Source organism: Sus scrofa, chromosome 3 (assembly GCF_054392235.1).
Source record: "Sus scrofa isolate SSC_HxYL_T2T_F1_AM1 chromosome 3, Sscrofa_HxYL_maternal_Yorkshire_Landrace_v2.0, whole genome shotgun sequence".
In the NCBI taxonomy this organism is placed as follows: Eukaryota; Metazoa; Chordata; class Mammalia; order Artiodactyla; family Suidae; genus Sus; species Sus scrofa.
The window spans coordinates 69,100,774-69,121,198 of NC_139385.1; the positions used below are offsets into that span (position 1 = coordinate 69,100,774).

General features: G+C 43.8%; 2 long non-coding RNA genes across 4 annotated transcripts; both read right to left on the reverse strand.

The window, feature by feature from the left end:
* Positions 1 to 11,930: 11,930 nt before the first annotated feature.
* On the reverse strand, positions 11,931 to 12,371 carry LOC110258689 (uncharacterized). The gene is made up of 2 exons (XR_014841497.1): positions 12,253 to 12,371; positions 11,931 to 12,059 (listed from the first exon to the last, which is right to left on the reverse strand). It is a non-coding gene; the product is annotated as an uncharacterized LOC110258689 (long non-coding RNA).
* A 2,426-nt stretch (positions 12,372 to 14,797) lies between these two features.
* LOC110258697 (uncharacterized) lies at positions 14,798 to 19,590 on the reverse strand. 3 transcript variants are annotated; one of them, XR_002341223.2, is made up of 2 exons: positions 19,474 to 19,590; positions 14,798 to 19,093 (listed from the first exon to the last, which is right to left on the reverse strand). It is a non-coding gene; the product is annotated as an uncharacterized LOC110258697 (long non-coding RNA). The 3 variants fall into 3 exon arrangements; XR_014841501.1 differs by having other exon boundaries at positions 19,413 to 19,590; XR_014841500.1 differs by having other exon boundaries at positions 19,347 to 19,547.
* Positions 19,591 to 20,425: the final 835 nt, after the last annotated feature.

Consider the following 20,425-nt stretch of genomic DNA (forward strand, 5'->3'; position numbering starts at 1 on the left):
ATTTCAATTATTCATTTAATTATATCTATACCTAGAAACTTTGAGTGAGATTTGTATTCATGAAATGAGTCATGTGAAAAGCACTTTGTTTGATATTTTTTCTGTTTTATGACAATATACCATCAAGATTGCAATCTCCACAAAATTATTTAAGTTGAAAAGAGACAAGAAAATCCAGAGCAAGGGAGAATGTCTGAAGGTTTGGAAAATCAACATATAAAATCCACAAGAAATAGAAGGGTAAAATAGATGTGATATTTCCATCGCATGAAAGCGCCTTGAGATTACATTGGAAAATAGAATCATACAGGGCTGAGATTGCAGCTAAAAAGACCATTTTCTAGTAGTGCCATTTTTAAACTTGCTTTTATGCTCTTATATATGGTTATCAATATTCACCAAGATAAAAGCTCTGATTGGCTCAGGCAGAAAACGAAGCCTGAACAAAAGGAATTCATCTGAGGTTTGGTTGTCCCACAGGCCATCTTCTCTCATTGGCCTGTTTCTTTTTTTTTCATCCTAATTTTTATTTTTTTTTTATTAGAGTATTGTTGCTTTACACTGTTGTGTTAATTTCCACCGTATAGCATAGTGACCCAGTCATACATATATATTCTTTTCTTCATACCATCTTCCATTGTGTTCTGCCCCAAGAGATTGGACAAAGTTCCCTGTGCTGTGAGGTAATACCCCATTGCTTATCCATTACAAATGTAATAGTTTGCACCTACCAACCCCAAACTCCTCATCCATCCTACTTCCTCCCCCACTCTCCCCTGGCAACCACAAGTCTGCTTTCCCTGTCTGTGATCAGTTTCTGTTTTGTAGGTAGGATTTAAATTTTAACTAATACTAGTTTACAACTTTACATAAAGTCCATGAAAACATAGAATGACTTTTTGTTACAAGTCAAAGCTCTATGGAGTACTGAGGAATCATCAAGAAATTAAGATGAGTCATAGGCAGGGCTGTTTTTCCAGGACCTAAATAATTTTGCTATGTCAATATTGCTAAATTCTATAGACAACATTTCATACTCAAATATTATTTGCCTGTATTGGTCTTGATTTTTGGATAGAAAAATCTGAACTCCTTTGGAACCAAACAAAATTACTGTACCAGAAGGTCTCATTACATAAAGTAAAAAACACTTTTCTCTGTTCAGTTTGAAGATTTACCAAGGGTTTAGGAACTCTAGTATAATGCCTGATAATATTACTGAATAAAGAGTGTTGTGTTGTCTTTTTTTTTTTACACATCTTTATTACGTATGGTTCTATGTTAAATTCCAGGCTTAGAAATATGAGTTTTGAGAACGCTTACCTAACTATCTGCTAAAGGAATACATCTGGATAGCAATAAGTCTTTTGCAAGCCAACATAAAACATAAGGCAATGTTAGCTAACTCTAATGAAATCTTTAAAATATGAAGTTCAAGAGCACAAAATACTTCCAAGCTACTCCATTGAAATATACCGATACACATCATTTAGCTTGGAAATCATCACGAATGTATAGTTGGGACTCCATCTTTTTTTTAATTATTATTACTCAAATGAATTTATCATATCTGTAGTTGTATAATGATCATAACAATCTGATTTCACAGGATTTCCATCCCACAGCCCAAGCACATCCCCCAACCCCCCAAACTGTCTCCTCCAGAGACCATAAGTTTTTCAATGTCTGTGAGTCAGCATCTGTTCTACAACGACGTTCAGTCTGTCCTTTTTTCAGATTCCACATGTCAGTGAAAGCATTGGATGTTGGTGTCTCATTGTATGGCTGACTTCACTTAGCATGATACATTCTAGGTCCATCCATGTTGCTAAAAATGCTGGTATTTTGATCCTTTTAATGGCTGAGTAATCTTCCATTGTGTATATGTACCACATCTTCTGGATCCACTCCTCTGTCGATGGAAATTGAGGTTGTTTCCATGTCTTGGCTATTGCAAATAGTGCTGCAATGAACATGGGAGTACATGTGTCTTTGCGAGTCATGGTTTTCTCTGGATAGATGCCCAGGAGTGGGATTGCTGGATCAAAAGGTAGTTCTATGTTTAGTTTTCTGAGGAATCTCCATCCTGTTTTCCATAGTGGTTGCGTCAATTTACAATCCCACCAACAGTGTACTAGGGTTCCTTTCTCCACGGACTCTCCAGCACTTATTTTTTGTAGACTTTTAGATGATGGCCGTTCTGGCTGATGTAAGGTGGTACCTCAGAGTGGTTTCGATGTGCATATCTCTAATCATGAGTGATGTTGAGCATCTTTTCATGTGTGTTTTGGCCATCTGTATGTCTTCATTGGAGAATTGTCTGTTTAGATCTTCTTCCCACTTTTTGATGGGCTTGTTTGTTTTTTTGGTATGGAGCTGCAGAAGTTGTTTATAAATGTTGGAGATGAATTCCTTGTCAGTCGATTCACTGGCAAAGATTTTCTCCCATTCTGTGGGCTGTCTTTTTGTGTTGTTGAGGGTTCCCTTTGCTGTGCAGAAACTTTGAAGTTTGAGTAGGTCCCATTTGTTTATTTTTCTTTTTATTGTCAATACTCTGATAGGTGGATCTGAGAAGATGTTGCTGTCATTTATGTCCCAGAGTGTGTGGCCAAAGTTTTCCTCTAGGAGTTTTATAGTGTCTGGTCTTATATCTAGGTCATTCATCGATTTGGAGCTTATTTTTGTGTATGGTGTTAGGGAGTGTTCTAATTTCATTCTTTTCCATGTGGCTGTCCAGTTTTCCCAGCATCACTTATTGAACAAGCTGTCCTTTCTCTGTTGTATAGTCTTGCCTCCTTTGTCATAGATGAGTTGGCTGTAAGTGCATGGGTTTATTTCTGGGCTGTCTGTCCTGTTCCACTGATCTATATGTCTGCCTTTGTGCCAGTACCATGCAGTTTTGATGACTGTTGCTTTGTAGTAGAGTCTGAAGTCCGAGAGCCTGATTCCTCAGGCTCCATTTTTCTTTTTCAGGATGTCTTTGGCTATTCTGGGTCTTTTGTGCTTCCAAACAAACTTTAAAATATTTTGTTCGAGTTCTGTGACAAATGTCCTTGGTAATTTGATAGGGATGGCATTGAATCTGTAGATTGTCTTGGGTAGTATAGTCATTTTGATAATATTAACTCTTCCAATCCACGGGCATGGTATATCTTTCCATCTATTTGTGTCATCTTTGATGTCTTTCATCAGGGGCTTGTAGTTTTCAGAGTACAGGTCTTTTGTTTCTTTAGGTAGGTTTACTCCTAGGTATTTTATTCTATTGGATGCAATGGTAAATGTGATTGCTTCCCTAATTCCCTTTTCTGCTTTTTCATTTTTAGTATATAGAAACATCTATCAATTTCTGTGTATTGATTCTGTATCCTGCAACTTTGCCAAATTCATGGATGAGCTCTAACAGTTTTCTGGTAGAGTCTTTAGGATTCTCTAGGTATAGTATCACGTCATCTGCAAATAGGGATAGTTTGACTTCTTCCTTTCCAATTTGGATTCCTTTGATTTCTTTTACTTCTCTGATTGCTGTGGCTAGGACTTCCAGAACTATGTTGAAGAGTAGTGGAGAGAGCAGACATCCTTGTCTTGTTCCTGATCTCAGCAGGAATTCTTTCAGCTTTTCACCATTGAGAATGACGTTCGCTGTGGGTTTGTCGTATATGGCCTTTATCATGTTGAGGTAGGTTCCCTCTATGCCCACTTTCTGCAGGGTTTTTATCAGAAGTGGGTGTTGGATTTTGTCAAAGGCTTTTTGCACGTCTATGGAGAGGATCATATGGCTTTTATTCTTCAGTTTGTTAATGTGGTGTATCACACTGATGGATTTGCAGATATTGAAGGACCCTTGCATCCCTGGGATAAATCCCACTTGATCCTGATGTACAATCCTTGAAATGTATTGTTGGATGTGGTTGGCTAGTATTTTGTTGAGGATTTTTGCATCGATGTTCATCAGTGAAATTGGCCTGTAGTTTTCTTTTTTTGTGGAATCTTTGTCTGGTATTGGTACCAGGATGATGGTGGCCTCATAGAATGAGTTTGGGCGTATCCCTTCCTCTGCAATTTTTTGAAATAGTTTCAGAAGGAGAGATGTTAACTCTTCTCTAAATGTTTGATAGAATTCTCCTGTGAAGCCATCTGGTCCTGGACTTTTGTGTGTTGGAAGTTTTTAAATCCCAGTTTCCATTTCAGTTCTTGTGATGGGTCCATTCATCTTTTCTATTTCATCTTCGTTGAGTCTTGGAAGATTGTACTTTTCTAAGAATTTGTCCATTTCTTCTAGGTTTTCCATTTTATTGGCATATAGTTGCATATGGTAGTCTCTTATGATCCTTTGTATTTCTGTGGTGTCTGTTGTTACTTCCCCTTTTTCATTTCCACTTTTATTGATTTGACTCATCTCTCTTTTTTGCTTGATAAGACTGGCTAGGGGTTTATCACTTTTGTTGATCTTTTCGAAGAACCAGCTTTTCGTTTCATTGATCTTTTCTATGGTTTTCTTTGTTTCTAGTTCATTGATTTCTGCTCTGATCTTTATGATTTCTTTCCTTCTACTAACTTTCGGTCTTGTCTGTTCTCTCTCGAGCTGCTTTTGATGTAAAGTTAGCTCATTTATTTGAGCTTTTTCTTGTTTCCTGAGGTGGGCTTGTATTGCTATAAACTTTCCTCTTAGAACGGCTTTTGCTGCATCCCATAGGTTTTGGAGTGTCATATCTTCGTTGTCATTTCCTGCTAGGTATTTTTTAATTTCCTCTTTGATTTCTTCAGTGATGCATTGGTTGTTTAGTAGCATGTTGTTGAGTCTCCACGTGTTTGTGTTTTTTTCCTTTTTTTTTTTTTCTTGTTCATTTCCAGTCGTATAGCGTTGTGGTCGGAAAAAGATGCTTGATATGATTTCAATTTTCTTAAAGTTACCGAGGTTGGATTTGTAGCCCAGGATATGATCCATCTTAGAGAATGTTCCATGTGCACTTGAGAAGAATGTGTATTCCGTTCCTTTTGGATGGAATGTCCTATAAATATCTATTAAGTCCATCTGGTTTAATGCTTCATTCAGTGCCTGTGTTTCCTTATTGATTTTCTGTCTGGTTGATTTGTCCATTGCTGTAAGTGGGCTGTTAAAGTCCCCCACTATTAGTGTGTTATTGTCAATTTGTCCTTTTAAGGTTGTTAGCATTTGCCTTATATATTGTGGTGAACTTGTGTTGGGTGTGAAGATATTTAAAATTGTTATATCATCTTCTAGGATTGATCCTGTGATCATTATGTAATGTCCTTCTTTGCCCCTGAAAATATTCTTCATTTTAAAGTCTATTTTGTCTGATATGAGTATTGCTATGCCAGCTTTCTTTTGATCCCCGTTTGCATGAAATGTCTTCTTCCATCCTCTCACTTTCAATTTGTACGTGTCCCTAGAAGTGAAGTGGATCTATGGAAGACAGCATATATATGGGTCTTGTTTTGGTATCCACTCAGCAAATCTATGTCTTTTGGTTGGGGCGTTTAGTCCATTCACATTTAAGGTAATTATTGATATGTATGTTCTTATTGCCATTTTATTTATTACTTTGGGTTTGTTTTTGCTGCTCTTTTCCCTTTCCTTCTTCTCTTGTTCTCTTCTGCCTATAGAAGTTCCTTTAGTATTTGTTGTAAGGCTGGTTTAGTGTTGCTGAATTCTCTCAGCTTTTGTTCATCTGTGAAGGTTTTGATTTCTCCTTCAAATCTGAATGAGAGCCTTGCTGGGTAGAGGAATCTTGATTGGAGGTTTTTTCCTTTCATCATGTTAAGTATATCATGCCACTCCCTTCTGGCCTGCAGAGGTTCTGTTGAAAAATCTGCCGATAGCCTTATCGGGGTTCCCTTGCATGTTATTTGTTTCTTTTCCCTAGCTGCTTTCAGGATTTTCTCTTTGTCTTTAATTTTGGTCAGTTTGATGAATATGTGTCTCGGGGTGTTCCTCCTTGGGTTTATTTTGTATGGTACTCGTTGTGCTTCCTGGATTTGAGTGAGTGATTCCTTCCCCATGTTAGGGAAGTTTTCGGCTATTATCTCTTGGAATACTTTTTCTGTCCCCTTCTCTTTCTCTTCTCCTTCTGGCACCCCTATAATATGGATGTTGGTGCATTTAATGTTGTCCCAGAGTTCTCGGAGACTCTCTTCATTTGTTTTCAATCTTTTTTCTCTTTTCTGTTCTGCATCCGTAATTTCCACTAATCTGTCCTCTACCTCGGTTATTTGTTCTTCTGCCTCCTGCATTCTGCTGTTAGCTGTTTCTAGTGAATTTTTTATTTTCGTTATTGTATTTTGCATCTCTTCTTGTTTAACTTTTACATCTTGTATCTCTTTGGTCAGGGTTTCCTGTATGTTATCCATCTTTGCCTCCAGTTTATTTCGAATGTCTTGCATCATCTTCAGCATCAACAGTCTAAAATCTTTTTCCTGGAAGCTAAGAATCTCCTCCTCACTCAGCTGTTTTTCTGGGGTTTTTTTCTTTCTCCCTCATCTGAGTTCTAGGTCTATGTCTTTTCATTTTTATAGGTTTTTGGTGTGGTGACCGTCTTACAGATAATAGAGTTGTAGCCTCTCTTACTTCTGATGTCTGCCCCCCTTGTGGCTGAAGTCAGTATGGAGGCTTGCTATAGGCTTCCTAATGGGAGGGGCTGATGCCTGCCCCCTGGTAGGTGGAGCCAATTCTAATCCCTCTGGTGGTTGGGGTTTAGCCTCTGGATGGGATTAGAGGTAGCTGTGTGCCTGAGGGGTCTTTAGGTAGCCTGTTTACTGAGGGGCGGGGCTGTGATCCCTCCTGGGTTGTTGTTTGCCCTGGGGCTTCTCAGCAGCTGACTGACCAGTGGGGCCAGATTTCCCCAAAATGGTCACCTCCAGAGGAAGGCACTGCTGCTGAATATTCCCAAGAGCTTTTCTTTCAATGTCCTTCCCTCACAACAAGCCACATCCACCCCTGTTTTCCCAGGATTTCCTCCAAGTACTGTGGTCAGGTTTGACCTAGATTCCCATAAAAACTTTGCTTTTCCCTGGAACACAGTGCACATGAAAATCTGTGTGCACCTTTTAAGTATGGGGTCTCTGTTTCCCCCAGTCCCATGGAGCTCCTGTGCACAAGCCCCACTGGCCTTCAATGCCAGATGCTCCAGTGGCTCTTTCTCCCAGTGCCAAATCCCCACACGTGAGAGTTTGATGTGGGGCTCAGAACTCTCACAGTTGTTAGGTGAGTCTCTGTGAACCAGTTAGTTTCCAGTCTGTGGAGTTTCCCACCCAGGAGGTATAGGGTTTTTTATATCATGAAATCGCCCCTCCTACCTCTTGATGTGGCCTCCTCATTTTCTTCTGGAGTAGGGTATCTTTTTTAAGGTTTCTGGTCCATTTGGGGGAAGAGTGCTCAGTCTTTAGTTGTGAATTTTGTTGTTTCTAGGACAGAAGTTGAGCTCCAGTCCTTCTATTCCACCATCTTAATCCCATCTCCCTCACTGACCTGTTTCTAAGGGGGCATCATGCCAAGGCCATGCAGCTCTCAGGGCCTTAACATCTGGTATCTGATGAGGAGCTGAGGCTCTGCTGGTCCACAGTCCTCAGCTGCACCCTCTGCCCCATGTTTTCCCACTTCTTCCTCTTACACAGACTCAGAGCAGATGACCCTTTGCTCCCCAGATAACACACACATGTGTGCAGCACAGCCCCCAGAAGAGGGGTTGTATCACTGTGGGGGGATATTGTATACTTTGCTGGCAGTAATAAACACCAGAATCTTCCCTTCTGATTTTCAGGGTGACGTCTGTCCCTGACCCACTGCCAGTGAACTTGTCTGGGACACCAGAGGCCGAGTGGAAGCCAAATAGATCAGGAGTCTTGGAGACTGGCCTGGTTTCTGCAGGTACCAACTCAAATCAGTGTTTCCATAACTACCTTGGATTCTCTGACTGGACCTGCAGGAGATGGAGGCCAGGTCTCCAGTGCTGACTGACAGGGGAGTGGAGTCTGGGTCAGCACAATGGCTCCACTAGATCCTGAAATAATGAGAGAAAAGAAAAGCATTTTGAGCAAATATCATGAGTAATTTTCACAATTTTCTATGCATTATTTTCTTCATGCTAGATTATTTTTTTTAATTTGTCCTTTTGCCTTTTCTAGGGCCAATCCCATGGCATATGGAGGTTCCCAGGCTAGGGGTCTAATCAGAGCTGAACCTGCCAGCCTATGCCAGAGCCACAGCAATGCAGGATCCAAGCCATGTCTGTGACATACAGCAGTGCTCAGGGGCAACACTGGATCCTTAACCCATTGCGGAAGACCAAGGATTGAACCCACAACCTCATGGTTCCTAGTCGGATTCATTAACCACTGAGCCATGATGGGAATGCCTAGATTACTTTTTGATTGTGAATTGTATCCAAAATATTCAATTTTAGAAAACCCCAAGATTTACAACATAAAAGGAGATATCCAGGAGTTCCCATCATGGCGCAGTGGTTAACAAATCCGAATAGGAATGATGAGGCTGCAGGTTTGATCCCTGGACTTGCTCAGTGGGTTAAGGATCCAGCATTGCCGTGAGCTGTGGTGTAGGTTGCAGATGTGGCTCGGATCCTGTGTTGCTGTTGCTCTGGCCTAGGCCAGGAGCTGCAGGTCCGATTGAACCCCAAGCCTGGGAACTTCCATATGCCATGAGAGCGTCCCAAGAAATGGCAAAAAGACAAAAGAGAGAGAGAGAGAGAGAGAGAGAGAGAGAGAGAGAGAGAGAGAGAGAGAGAGAGAGAACTCTAAAGCACATGTACGCCTGCCCACACTATCTATGCCTCCATTTTTTTTAAAGGATGTTTATCTGTTTCTTCTGGATTTTTCCTCCTAATCACTTTGTTAAATATCTATTGCCCTTGGTAGAGGGTGAGAGATGTTCACATACATGTGGGCAAATTCACATGAAAAGCAGTGCTGCCCCCCAGCCCCCCTTCCCATTCTGATCTCCCCTCTGTCCTCACCTGGGACCCAGAGCAGCAGGAGCCCCAGGAGCTGAGCAGGGAACCCCATGTTCAGCTGAAAACAGAGGAGCCATGATCAGTCCAAGCCAGACTAGAGCTGCCCTTTTATGTCAGTCTGGCCAGAGCAGGTACTTCCTAGGGGACAGCATGCAAATCCCTGGGGATGGGGGAGGAAGCAGAGGGGAAATAGACAGGGGCTGGGGTGGCAGGGGGGATTTTCCTGTAACAAAGATAAAATGTCCTTGTGATGAAGGGAAATATTCACTTCCTTACAGATGACACCTATGCTGCCTCCAAGGTGACGGCACACATTTCAATGTTTCCTTCTATGTTCTCTTCAAGAGTTTTAGTTTCTTATACTTTCATTATCAGATTACATGCCTCTTTTTAAGACTAGCTTCCATAATTTTTAATGATTTTTTTTTACTATTTTTCACCCATGTATGATTTTATTGATTTATTCCTAATATCTTTATAAACCAGTTGCTTAATATTCAGTTTTAATAAGATGCATCTCTCTGCATGCTTGTGTACAATACTGAATTGGGCAGCAGAGTTTGGAGCTCCAACACTCAAACCTCACAGGATCGTGACATTAAGGATTCACTTCATATTCAGAGATGCTTGTGTTAACGAGTGTTTGACGGATCCAGGCTGTGCTCTGGGTGGTCCTGCTGCACATGACTGATAGAGTCCACTGGTAGAGTCTCATCTGGGACCAGGGCTGAAGGGCACTGAGCACTCAGGGTACCATGTCCTTATGGCAAGTTCAGGAGTGAATGAAACCCCCCTCCAAGCTGCACAGGAGAGTCCAGTCCAGTCATCTCCATCACAGGTGCACACAATTTTGATTTATTCTTCACCTTGGTGATTCTTCAAGTTTCTGCAACCTAGTCCATAGAAGTTTTAAGATATTTGCTCATGCCATTGAGATAATTACTTTTGTGGGGTTCATATCCTAAAAATGTCATTACATATAAATTTATGTTGATTTTTAAATAAAACCTGTGGGGGGGAGGGAGTGGGGTGGTTGGGGAGCTTGGGGTTAATACATACAAACTATTGCCTTTGGAATAGATTAGCAATGAGATCCTGCTGTGTAGCACTGGGAACTATATCTAGTCACTAATGATGGAGGATGATAATGTGTGAAAATAGTATATGTACATGTATGTGTAACTGGGTCACCATGCTGTACAGTAGAAAAAAAATTGTATTGGGGGAATAAGTATTAAAAAATAAATGCAGAATCCAAAAACAAAAGGAAACAAACAAACAAAAATGTTATGTTTCCAACTAGTGGCTTTCATCAAATTGTTAAATGGCTTCAGGAGAAAAAAACGGACCCCTTTAGCTGAAGAAAAGATGGCCTAACACATAATTTCTTAAATCTCATCTAGAGAGACAGGGGTGTCATCTTCTTAAAATGCACACTATCATTGTGGTATAAGAAGGAGTCGCTAGTTGGCATTTCTAACAAGCTTCCAGAGATATAAAGACAGTTGTTGGCCTCTGGAGCCTGCACATTATGTTTGTATTACATGGAGTTTATTTCATAGAAAAGAGAATGCTATATTGACTGTGCTTATATATATTTTGTAGTAGAATTAAGTATATTTTTCTTCTCATTTTTCTGTGTACGCTGTGGCTGAATGAAGTTTCCCACTGCCGTCTCAGACTTGATGATGAGCCTTGGAAGCACATTCAAGTCCATTCTGGGACTGTCCACAAACTAGCACAATTTGAGAGAAGGGAAGTAGTGACCTGCTGGGCTGTGAGCTGCCAAGTCCCCATCCTCCCCATCACTTCTGGAAACAGATTCCCCCCAGCCCTCTCCCTCCATGGTTTCCTGTAGATTTGCTCCATGAGGCCCTCTCTGAGATTAGGAGTCAGAGAGAAAGCTCCAATGCTGTCCCTCAGCACCTGCAGGCAGACGTGGGGACAGAGGTGGGACTGGAGAGTCACCTGATGAAGTGATGCAGGCAGCTGAGAGCATCAGGACCACATGGCCAGGATTTCTAGACACGTCTGTTACCCTGTGTTGAGACAGCCTGAACCTTCAGAGGATGATGGGCTCTGGCTTCTGGGGAAGCACCTGAACCCTCTTCCAAACACGTGTACACAATTTATAATGTCTGTTTCCTGACACTCATAATGGCATGCCTTTGAAAAGTTGTAGATAAAAATAAACATTCCTCTATTAAAATAATCTCTACTTGAAAAATGTAGAAAACTCATATGTAGAATCTTTAAAAAAAGGATACAGATGAACTTATTTGCAGAACAGAAACAGACTCACAGACTATGAAAAACTCACAGGTCCCAAAAGGGACAGGTTGTGGGGAGGGAAGGCGGCCTGAGGGTTTGGCATGGAAAAGTCCTAAAATTAGGTTGTGGTGATGGTTGCACAACAATGAGTATAATTCAGTTCATTCTATTAGAGAAAAAAGAAAAATACAGATGTAACATTCCTTTGCTGTATGAGCCCCGATTAATGCTTTAACTCAAACTCCTCAGGTATAATGAATTATGAGCCAATTAAATCAGGAGAAGTGCTGTCATGTGTGTGCTGCTGGGGCTGAGGAGGAGGAAAGAGAGCTAGGGAGCCAAGGAGAACGCAGTTTCTTCTACTAGGGCCTCCCAGTGACCTCCAAAGGGTGGCTGCACCTGAAACAGGCTCTCAGTGATGGAGACACGAGGAGCAGCTGGGGTGACCCAGCCTCACACATCTGCTTACCCTGGGGGTTTTTGTGATGGCCTGTAACACTGTGGGAGGTGCACTATTATGCTGCAAACAGTAATAAGTTGCAACATCTTCAGCCTGCAGGCCACTGATGGTGAGGGTGAAATCGGTGCCAGATCCACTGCCCTTGAACCGGGATGGGACCCCACTTTGCAAACTGGATGCAGCATAGATCAAGAGTTTAGGAGCCTTCCCTGGTTGTTGTTGATACCAGCCTAAATAACTGCTAATGCTCTGACTGGCCCGGCAAGTGATGGAGACCGTGTCTCCTAGAGATGCAGCCAGGGAGGCTGGAGACTGGGTCAGCTGGATGGCACACCTGGCACCTGAGAGGGGAAACAAAAAACACATATTCCTGTTATCAGAGGACTTCCTTGAAGAGCCCAGAGGTACTGAGCACAGTGGCTCAAGGGATGCTCCCATGCCCCAGACACACAGAGACACTCAAGGGTCCCAGAGTGAGCAGGGATGAGGGGCAGGTGTCAGCAGTGGTAGTCATTCAGGGGGTCTCCCTCGTACCTGGGAGCCAGAGCAGCAGGAGGCCAAGGAGATGCATGGGGGCCCTCATGTCCATGCTGGGTCCTGACTGCCACTGACACCTACCCAGGGTGGGCCCAGACACTTAGTAAGTGTCCAGGGTGGTGGGCTGGCCTCTGGAAACATGCAAATCAGCAGGGGGAGGGGAGAGCTGGGCACAGCTGCAGGGCTGGCTTGTCTCAGTGACAGCACAGCGGCTATGCCCTGGGGACTCTGGTCAGAGCAGGCTGCACACATGTGCTGCAGAGAACAGGTTTCTCCCTGGAGACCACAGGATGGACTCAGTGCACTGTCCTGTCAGGGGAGGATTTGTTTTCCTCCATTCAAGGTTCCCATCATCTTTCTTGCTCCATCTCCATCTAAGAGCAGGAACATCAGGGATAATATATTTCAAAAACTGCAGAGAGTTTAACTACCTTCCTGTGTTGTGTATCTGGAGCTGTTTTTAAGGCTAGCAAATTTTCCTCTCAGATCTGATTCTCTGATGACTTGGGTGAGATATATTTTTGATCCTCCTCAGACCAACCACCCACTGGATCTCCCTGAACTGACTTTGTTTCCCTCGTACCTGGGAGGGAATTTCTTGCATCACCAGATCTCCTAAGAGATGCCAGTTCTCAGGGGTTTGGGAAAGGATGCTGGGGCTGAAGTAGGGGAAGGCAAGGACCATGGAGGAAGGTGAGGTTAGAAGCCTGGCACCTGGCCAGGAGCTCACACGGTGTGGACAGGGCACCAGCAGAGGCAGGAAGGGAGCAGGACCTGGGGTGTGAGAGCCACATGGAGACAGGAGGGTGTCCCCTCAAGCGGGCATTGCCGCTCCTGGCCCAGTGCCAGATGTGTAGCTGCAGGAAGATGAGGAAGGCATTCATGTGGCCAGTGAGGCCAGGGCTGGTCATCACCCCAACCACCACTGCTTCTACCTCCCTTTACAGAGGAGGGCCCTGGACTTGGAGGTCAGATATGGAGAAACTAAGATCAGCCCCAATCCAGTCTGAGCCATTCTCTCTGAAGCAGGGTGAAGACAAGACCACAGCCTCTGGAGTTGCTGTGAGCTGCAGAGAGGCCAGGGAGGAGGGGACATGAGGCTGGAGAGAAAGCTGCCCTGCTGTCAGTGTCACCAGTCCAGGGAGCCCCAGCCCTTCAGGGTGTGGCTGCAAAGGAGAGAAGCTGTGTCCCCACACACAGTGGGAAAGTCTGTCTGCACTCAGGAGTCCCCGTGTCATCCTTGTCCATGAGGACTCTTGGAGCAGCAGTTATCTAGGCAAGTGCTCGATTAGCCTTACTGCATATGTTTTAATATATACTTTTCCTCTAAGTGTGCATGAGTGGTGTGTGCAAGCACGTTTCTATGCCTGTGTTTTCTGATCACTGCCTTCTTCTGCCCCTATGCTTGATGAAGATCATGTTGTCTCGAGCCCATTACAAAGATTTTTTAAAAATTAAATTTTTACTTTAGGTTAAAGTTTTTTATGATTTAATTTAAAGATTTTTGTTCATTTTATGAAATAATGGACATTCAGGCCAGAATTGTGCTGACAGCTATAACACGTTGCCTACAACTTTTAAGTTTATCCATAAAATAAAATGGTATGAGAATTGAATTAATGTAAACAGTGGTTCTTTTATATTTCCTGTGATTTGCAATTTTAGGATGAAAAATAAAATGCTTCCAAATCTACCACCAAAATAAGTTAATTCAAGATTATAGAGTCGTTTGGTAAATGTTGACATCAGATGATCAGAAACCTCAATTGACACTGCATTAAAGAGTGACTAGTAATCGTCCCACTAACTAGCATTAGCACACTGAGTAGAGGAAGAGTCCAGAGTGTGGGCTCAAGGAAAACTTTCACAGCTTCGCCCAGGCACCAAGCACATGCAGGCCGCCACACACAGCATGGCAGAACTGGAGTCTCCTATCCTGAGCAGAAGGGGAAGGCCTGCTATGCCCATGGCTCAGAGATTCTTCCACACGTTGAATTTCACTGTGCATGGACATTAAGATGGGGGGAAAGAGAGTGCCCAAAGGGACCTTTACAAGGTGGTGGTGACATAATAGGGCCTGAGGATGCCAATGACATCAGGTCTCTAATCTTTGAGCTGACAGTGTCAGCTTCAGCAGGTGGGGAAAGGTGGCTGCCTGAGATGGATCCTGCTCAGCAAGTATAGAGACAGGCTGTGTAGATACTGCTGTGTCAGAGAGGAGGGGGCCAGGCCAGACTTCCAGCCCCAGAGTCCAGGACCCAGGGAGAATTTCTCTACCACCACCACGACTGCAGCTCCTTCTTCAAGTATCCCCACCACACTTGAGCCTTAAACCCCCAGGGGCTCCCTGTTGAAATAGGACAGGATCCCTCCCACTTGCTCATATTTCCAAGAGCAGGCCTAGGACCTTTGTAGATGGTGGTTTTTGTCTGCCATCTAATGACAGTTTTGAGACATAGTACCTTACAGGATGTCTGATGCTGTGGCCCAAGAGTCTAGACTATGACATTTTCATTGTTACTCATGGAAAAAAATGATAGTATTACATACATCCCAGGTTATATTCTGGGTGAAACACAGCTTTATTAATATACAAAGCACAGCACATATATACTATATACAGTGAGATGAGTGTGGCCATACGTATACAGTGAGGATTCAATCAACAATCAGAAGTATTCAACATTTTCTTTTCCATCATAGTGTCCAGCCTTACATTTAGGTCTTTAATCCATATTGAATTTATCTTTTGTTTTGTTTTGTTTTTGCCTTTTTCTTGGGCCACTCCCATGGCATATGGAGGTTCCCAGATTAGGGGTCGAATCAGAGCTGTAGCTGCCAGCCTATGCCAGAGCCACAGCAATGAGGGATCCAGGCTGCATCTGCGACCTACACCACAGCTCACAGCAACACTGGATCCTTAACCCACTGAGCAAGGCCAGGGATTGAACCCACAACCTCATGGTTCCTCCTTGGATTCATTCACCACTGAGCCATGACAGGAACTCCTTGAGTTTATCTTTTATATGGTGTTAGAGTACATGCTAGTTTCATTCTTTTACATGTATCTCTACAGTTTTCCCAGTTTGCTGAGACAAGCATTTCACCACTGGGTATGTTATACCTTCCCATTAGTCAGCTGCTTTGAATGTTGGATACATCTGTGAGGACTCAGGGAAGGAGAGCACTCAGCCTCAAGTTTAAGGAGCAATAGGAGTGGCTCCTCTACTTGGGCCATATGATCAGCTGAGCACATGGTGCTAGTTACAGCTGGATTAGATAAGAGTTCTGTGTGTACACTCTGAAAAGCTCAGATAGAAAGTCACTTCATAGATTTCTAGGCTTTTAGTGAAAAACTATGCCATGCTCAAGAAATAAATTAAATTATACTTTGTTAAAAAATAATGTCCCAGAAGATCAAGAACCTCTGGTACACTTGTCCATAGGACAATAGGCAGCTATGAGATTGAACTGACCACTGTAATCTGTCAACTTGATACCCATCAAGTTATTAGTGTTTCTGGGTCTCAGTGGCAGTCAGTCTGAGCAGAGCGCTGGGTCTTTGAGGACTGCCTACTAAGCAACTTCAGCAGGCAGACTCCATCTCCGTGGGAAGGACCTCAGTCCCCACGTCAGTCACCCCCCTGGCCCTAACTCTTCCTCAGCTTAGAGTTGGCATCACAGGGGCTCTCAAGCAGGTGACTTGGGAGAGAACACTTCAGGTTTGTCCTGGGCACCCCAGCATCATACGTTGGTGCGAGTAAGAACGCAGCACTCCCACCCTACAGCCCAGCTCTTGCTGGGCTCGGAAATGAACTGCTGAGTCAGCAGATGCTGGAGCAGTGCCCATGGTCCCAACTTAGTCTGAACAGAGATGTGACCAGAGACAAGGATGTTTGGAGATTTTTGGAGAGCTGGTTGCACAAGGGCTTGAAAAGTCATGATTAGGAGGTGAAGGTTTAGGAGTTCTGGGGAAAGGGTTAGGGAATACCTAAGCATTGTGTCCAAGGTGAGGAGAAAATGGTACAAGATGGAAATTGCAACGTAATTGTCTGAAGATAAAGGAAACCATCTGAAACTGACACAGGAACTCCTGGGCTGCCTGTCGACATCCTGGTGCGTGTCAGGTGGGTGATGTCCCATTGTTGGAGTGTTGTCCACATTCTGTTCCCAGGGACTCAACAGCTGGCAGCAAAGGACCCAGGGAAAATGTTCCCCCAAAGGCAAGTGAGCTCTCAAGTGTGCCCCCCACACAGGTTGAGATTTCCATTCCTGTTCAGACTGTTGAATGTGTGTCTTTTCCTTAAAGAAAGGGATCTGCCAGCTGACAGCGTCTCTGATTCTGGAGACCCACACATTCCACCAGCAGGAGGGCCAGTCTGGCTCAGGGACCAGGGGCCATGGAATCTGCCAGATGGAGAGGGGCCAGAAAAGCAAACTGCTCTCTGTAGCCTGCAGTGCCAAGAGCCCTGCCACCTGGGCCTGTGAGGATACAGGGGACTCGATCAAACACATCAACCCTCTGGACACAACTGACACACAGTGACCACCTGGCTGAAAGAAAATGAGCCTAGTGGCTGCTCCAGGGAGGCCCTGGCAGCTGTTCCCTGGAGGGGGTGTGGGAGGAACCCCCTGCATGCAGAAGAAGAAGGGAAGGACAGGGTGGCTGTCCTGGGGTGCCCTGAGCCCTGTCTATACAGAAGGGTACCAGGCTGGGACTGAGGCCTCCAGGTATCTCCCTCCAGGTTCTCCAGACATTTCTCCTGAGCCCTGGCTGGAGTCCCCTTTGTCCTCTGGGCCCCACAGCTGCTCCTGCACCCTGAGGATGGAGCCCCCTTGGGAGTCTTGCATTAGGATCTGTGACTCTCCGCAGGGTCCAGGGAGCATCCTGCTCACAGGAGGATGTGCCGCATCCCCAGGCTCCACACTGGGCATCAGAGCAACAAGCCATTTGCATTTCAGATAAAATTTTGCCCATTGTGAATATGTGTAGAAACCTACTCTGAAGACTTCTTCTTTCTGCTCTAACTCCTTAGTATAAGCCATTTTTTCTTTTTCTTTTTGAACTTCTAGTTAATCCAAGTTCAACTGCCCTTGCTATGCAAAACATACTTTGAATTCCTTAATCACAAACAGGATTATATCATTCCAGTGATCTGAAATTATTTACTCTTTTTTTTCTTTTGACCATACCTGCGATATGTACAAGTCCCCAGGCTAGAGAACTCCACCACAGGCACAGCAAAGCTGGACCCATGCCTCACCTATGAGCTCCATAGCTTGCAGCAGTGCCAGATAGTTAACCCACTCAGTGAGACCAGGGATTGAACCCTCATCCTCATAGGTACTAGTTGGGTTCATAACCCCCTGAGCTACAACAGTATCTCCCTGAAAGTATTTTACTGTGATCCTATCATGCCATAACATGAAACCAGCATGCCCATTATTGCTTCATATACATTTTTAGAACATTTTAGAACCTGGGATCAGGAGTTCCTGTGGTGGCTCTGTGGGTTATGAAACTGATTTGTATCCATGAGGATGTGGATTTGATCCCTGACCTCACTCAGTCGATTAGGGATGCTGTTGCTGTGAGCTCTGCTGAAGGTCTCAGACATAGCTCGATCCTGTGATTCTGTGGCTGTGAGATAGGCCAGCAGCCAGAGCTCTGATTTGAGCCCTAACCTGGGAATGCCACATGCTTCAGGTGCAGCCTGAAGAAAAGCAAAGCAAAGCAAGCAAGCAAGCAAGCAAGCAAAACAGGATCTATTTTATGTATCCATTTTCTATAGTTAGACCTATAATATAGGAATCAGATTTATATTCATGATATGAACGTGTCACGTGGAAAACTACATTTATATATTGTTGGATTGTTTTCCTTTTAGGACAATTGATGACCAAATTTATAATCACCACAAAATTACTTAAGTTGAAAAAGGCAAGACTATCCATTTCAAGGAATTGTCTTAGAGGGTTTGGAATGCAAACGTTGCAAAAGGCAAAACATACAAAATAAAAGGGTAAATTGGAGACTTTGTATTTTCACCGCATTAGAGTTTAATGGAAAATAGAATACTATAGCCTAAAATTCTAAATTAAAGATCTGCTTTTCATTGTACTACTTTTATTTTTTTACCTGACAGTAAGCTACTCTTTATTATTTCCAAAATTGCGTCCGATAAAGTTCTGACTTGGTCCGGGCAGAACACCTGAGCTGCAAAAGGGGAATTCAGCTGAGTTTTGGTTGTCCCATAGGCCAGGCCAATTTCTCTCACTGGCCTGTTTCTAAGGGGGTATCATGCCAAGGCTGGGAAGCTGACGGGTCTTAACATGCGGTGTCTGAGGAGGAGCTGAGGCAGCGCTGGTCCATGGTCCTCAGCTGCACCCTCTGCCCCTGGTTCTCCCATTTCTTCCTCTTACACAGACTCAGAGCTTCTGCCCCTCTGCTCCCCAGACAGCACACACATGTATGCAGCTGGGCGCCCAGGAGAGGGGTTTGTGTTCAGGGCTGTATCACTGTGGGAGGAGATTCTTTATGTTGCTGGCAGTAATAAACTCCTGCATCCTTAGCCTCCACCCTGCTGATTTTCAGGGGGAAATCTGTCCCTGACCCAATGCCTCTGTACCTGTCTGGCACCCCAGAAGACTTGTTGGAAGCATAAAATATCAGGAGCTGTGGCGACTGTCTTGGTTTCTGCTGGTACCAACTCAAATATTTGTTTCCATAACTACCTTGGAGGCTCTGAGTGGACCTGCAGGAGATAGAGGCCGGCTCTCCAGGGCTGACTGACAGGGAGAGTGGAGTCTGGGTCAGCATGGTGGCCAACACTGGATCCTGAAATAATGAGAGAAAAGAATATATTTAGAGAAAGTTGCCTGTAATTTCAGTTTTCCATTGTTATTTATATCATACTAGATAATCATTTTGATTCTGACTTATACATAAAATATTCAATTTCAAAAGAACCCTAGATTTACAACATAAACACAGAGCTCTAGAATTCAGATCTACCTTCCCACACTGTCCATGCCTCCATTTTCCATAGAGGATGGGGACCTGTTTCTTCTGGATTTTTCCTCATTCTCACCTTGATAAACATCTCGTGACCTTGGCGGAGGGTGAGAGATGTGCACATACATGTGAGCAAATCCACATGAAGAGCTGTGCTGCCCCCACAGCCCCCCTTCCCCTTCTCATCTCCCCTCCATCCTCACCTGGGACCCAGAGCAGGAGGAGCCCCAGGAGCTGAGCAGGGAACCTCATGGTCAGCTGTGAAGAGATGAGCCCTGATCAGTCCAAGCCAGACTAGAGCTGCCCTTTTATGTCAGACTGGCCAGGGCAGGTCCTCCCTAGGGGACAGCATGTAAATCCCCTGTGGGAGCAACAGAGGGGAAAGAGCCAGTGGGGAACGTAGGGAGGGACTCAACTTTGAGCCAAGAGATATCATGGTCTCATTTTTCTCATCATTTTCACTCCTTATCTTGACATTCATGAGAGCAGCTGTCACTTCTCTTTACTCCCTTTCAGTCTCAGGAAGATCTCTCATTGCTCCCCTGCCTGTGCTTACAGATAATCCTTTTGAATGAGAAGCTCTATTAAATCCTATGTACTAAATCTTTCTAGTCCTAGTTTATAAGGCATTTTAAAATTAGAACTAGTAATGAATGCTACTTAAATAATGTATAAAACATTTAAATCATCCATCAATGTGATCAAAAAGGTTTTCTTCTGGAAATCATTTCTGTTCAGCTACGTTAATAAACCCTCTGGACTCACTGGACCTCATGAGGATCATTGTCCCTGTGATTATACATATGAGCCCCCAGAGCTGCTCTTAGAAGAAATTTGGAGAGCTGCCCACATGGGAAGCAGCCTGATCATAAGTTACTCTCAACCCTGAGGACCAAACCTAGTGCTCTTATATTCTTATAGTTATAAAACCTGCATATATTGGAATGTGTTCTCTCTTTTCTTCTTTGATAAAAGAGCCAAAAGCCTCATCTCACATGCCTCCTCTCCCTATTGGGAGGTCTGGGGACTGTCCATTGTTCCTCTTTTAACCACTAGGAGGTGGCTGTCTTTCTCCTTAAGGTCCAGACACAGCTCTGAAGTGAATCCAGTCACACCAGGGAACTGCCTCGTGACACAGACCTATAGCTGTGAAAC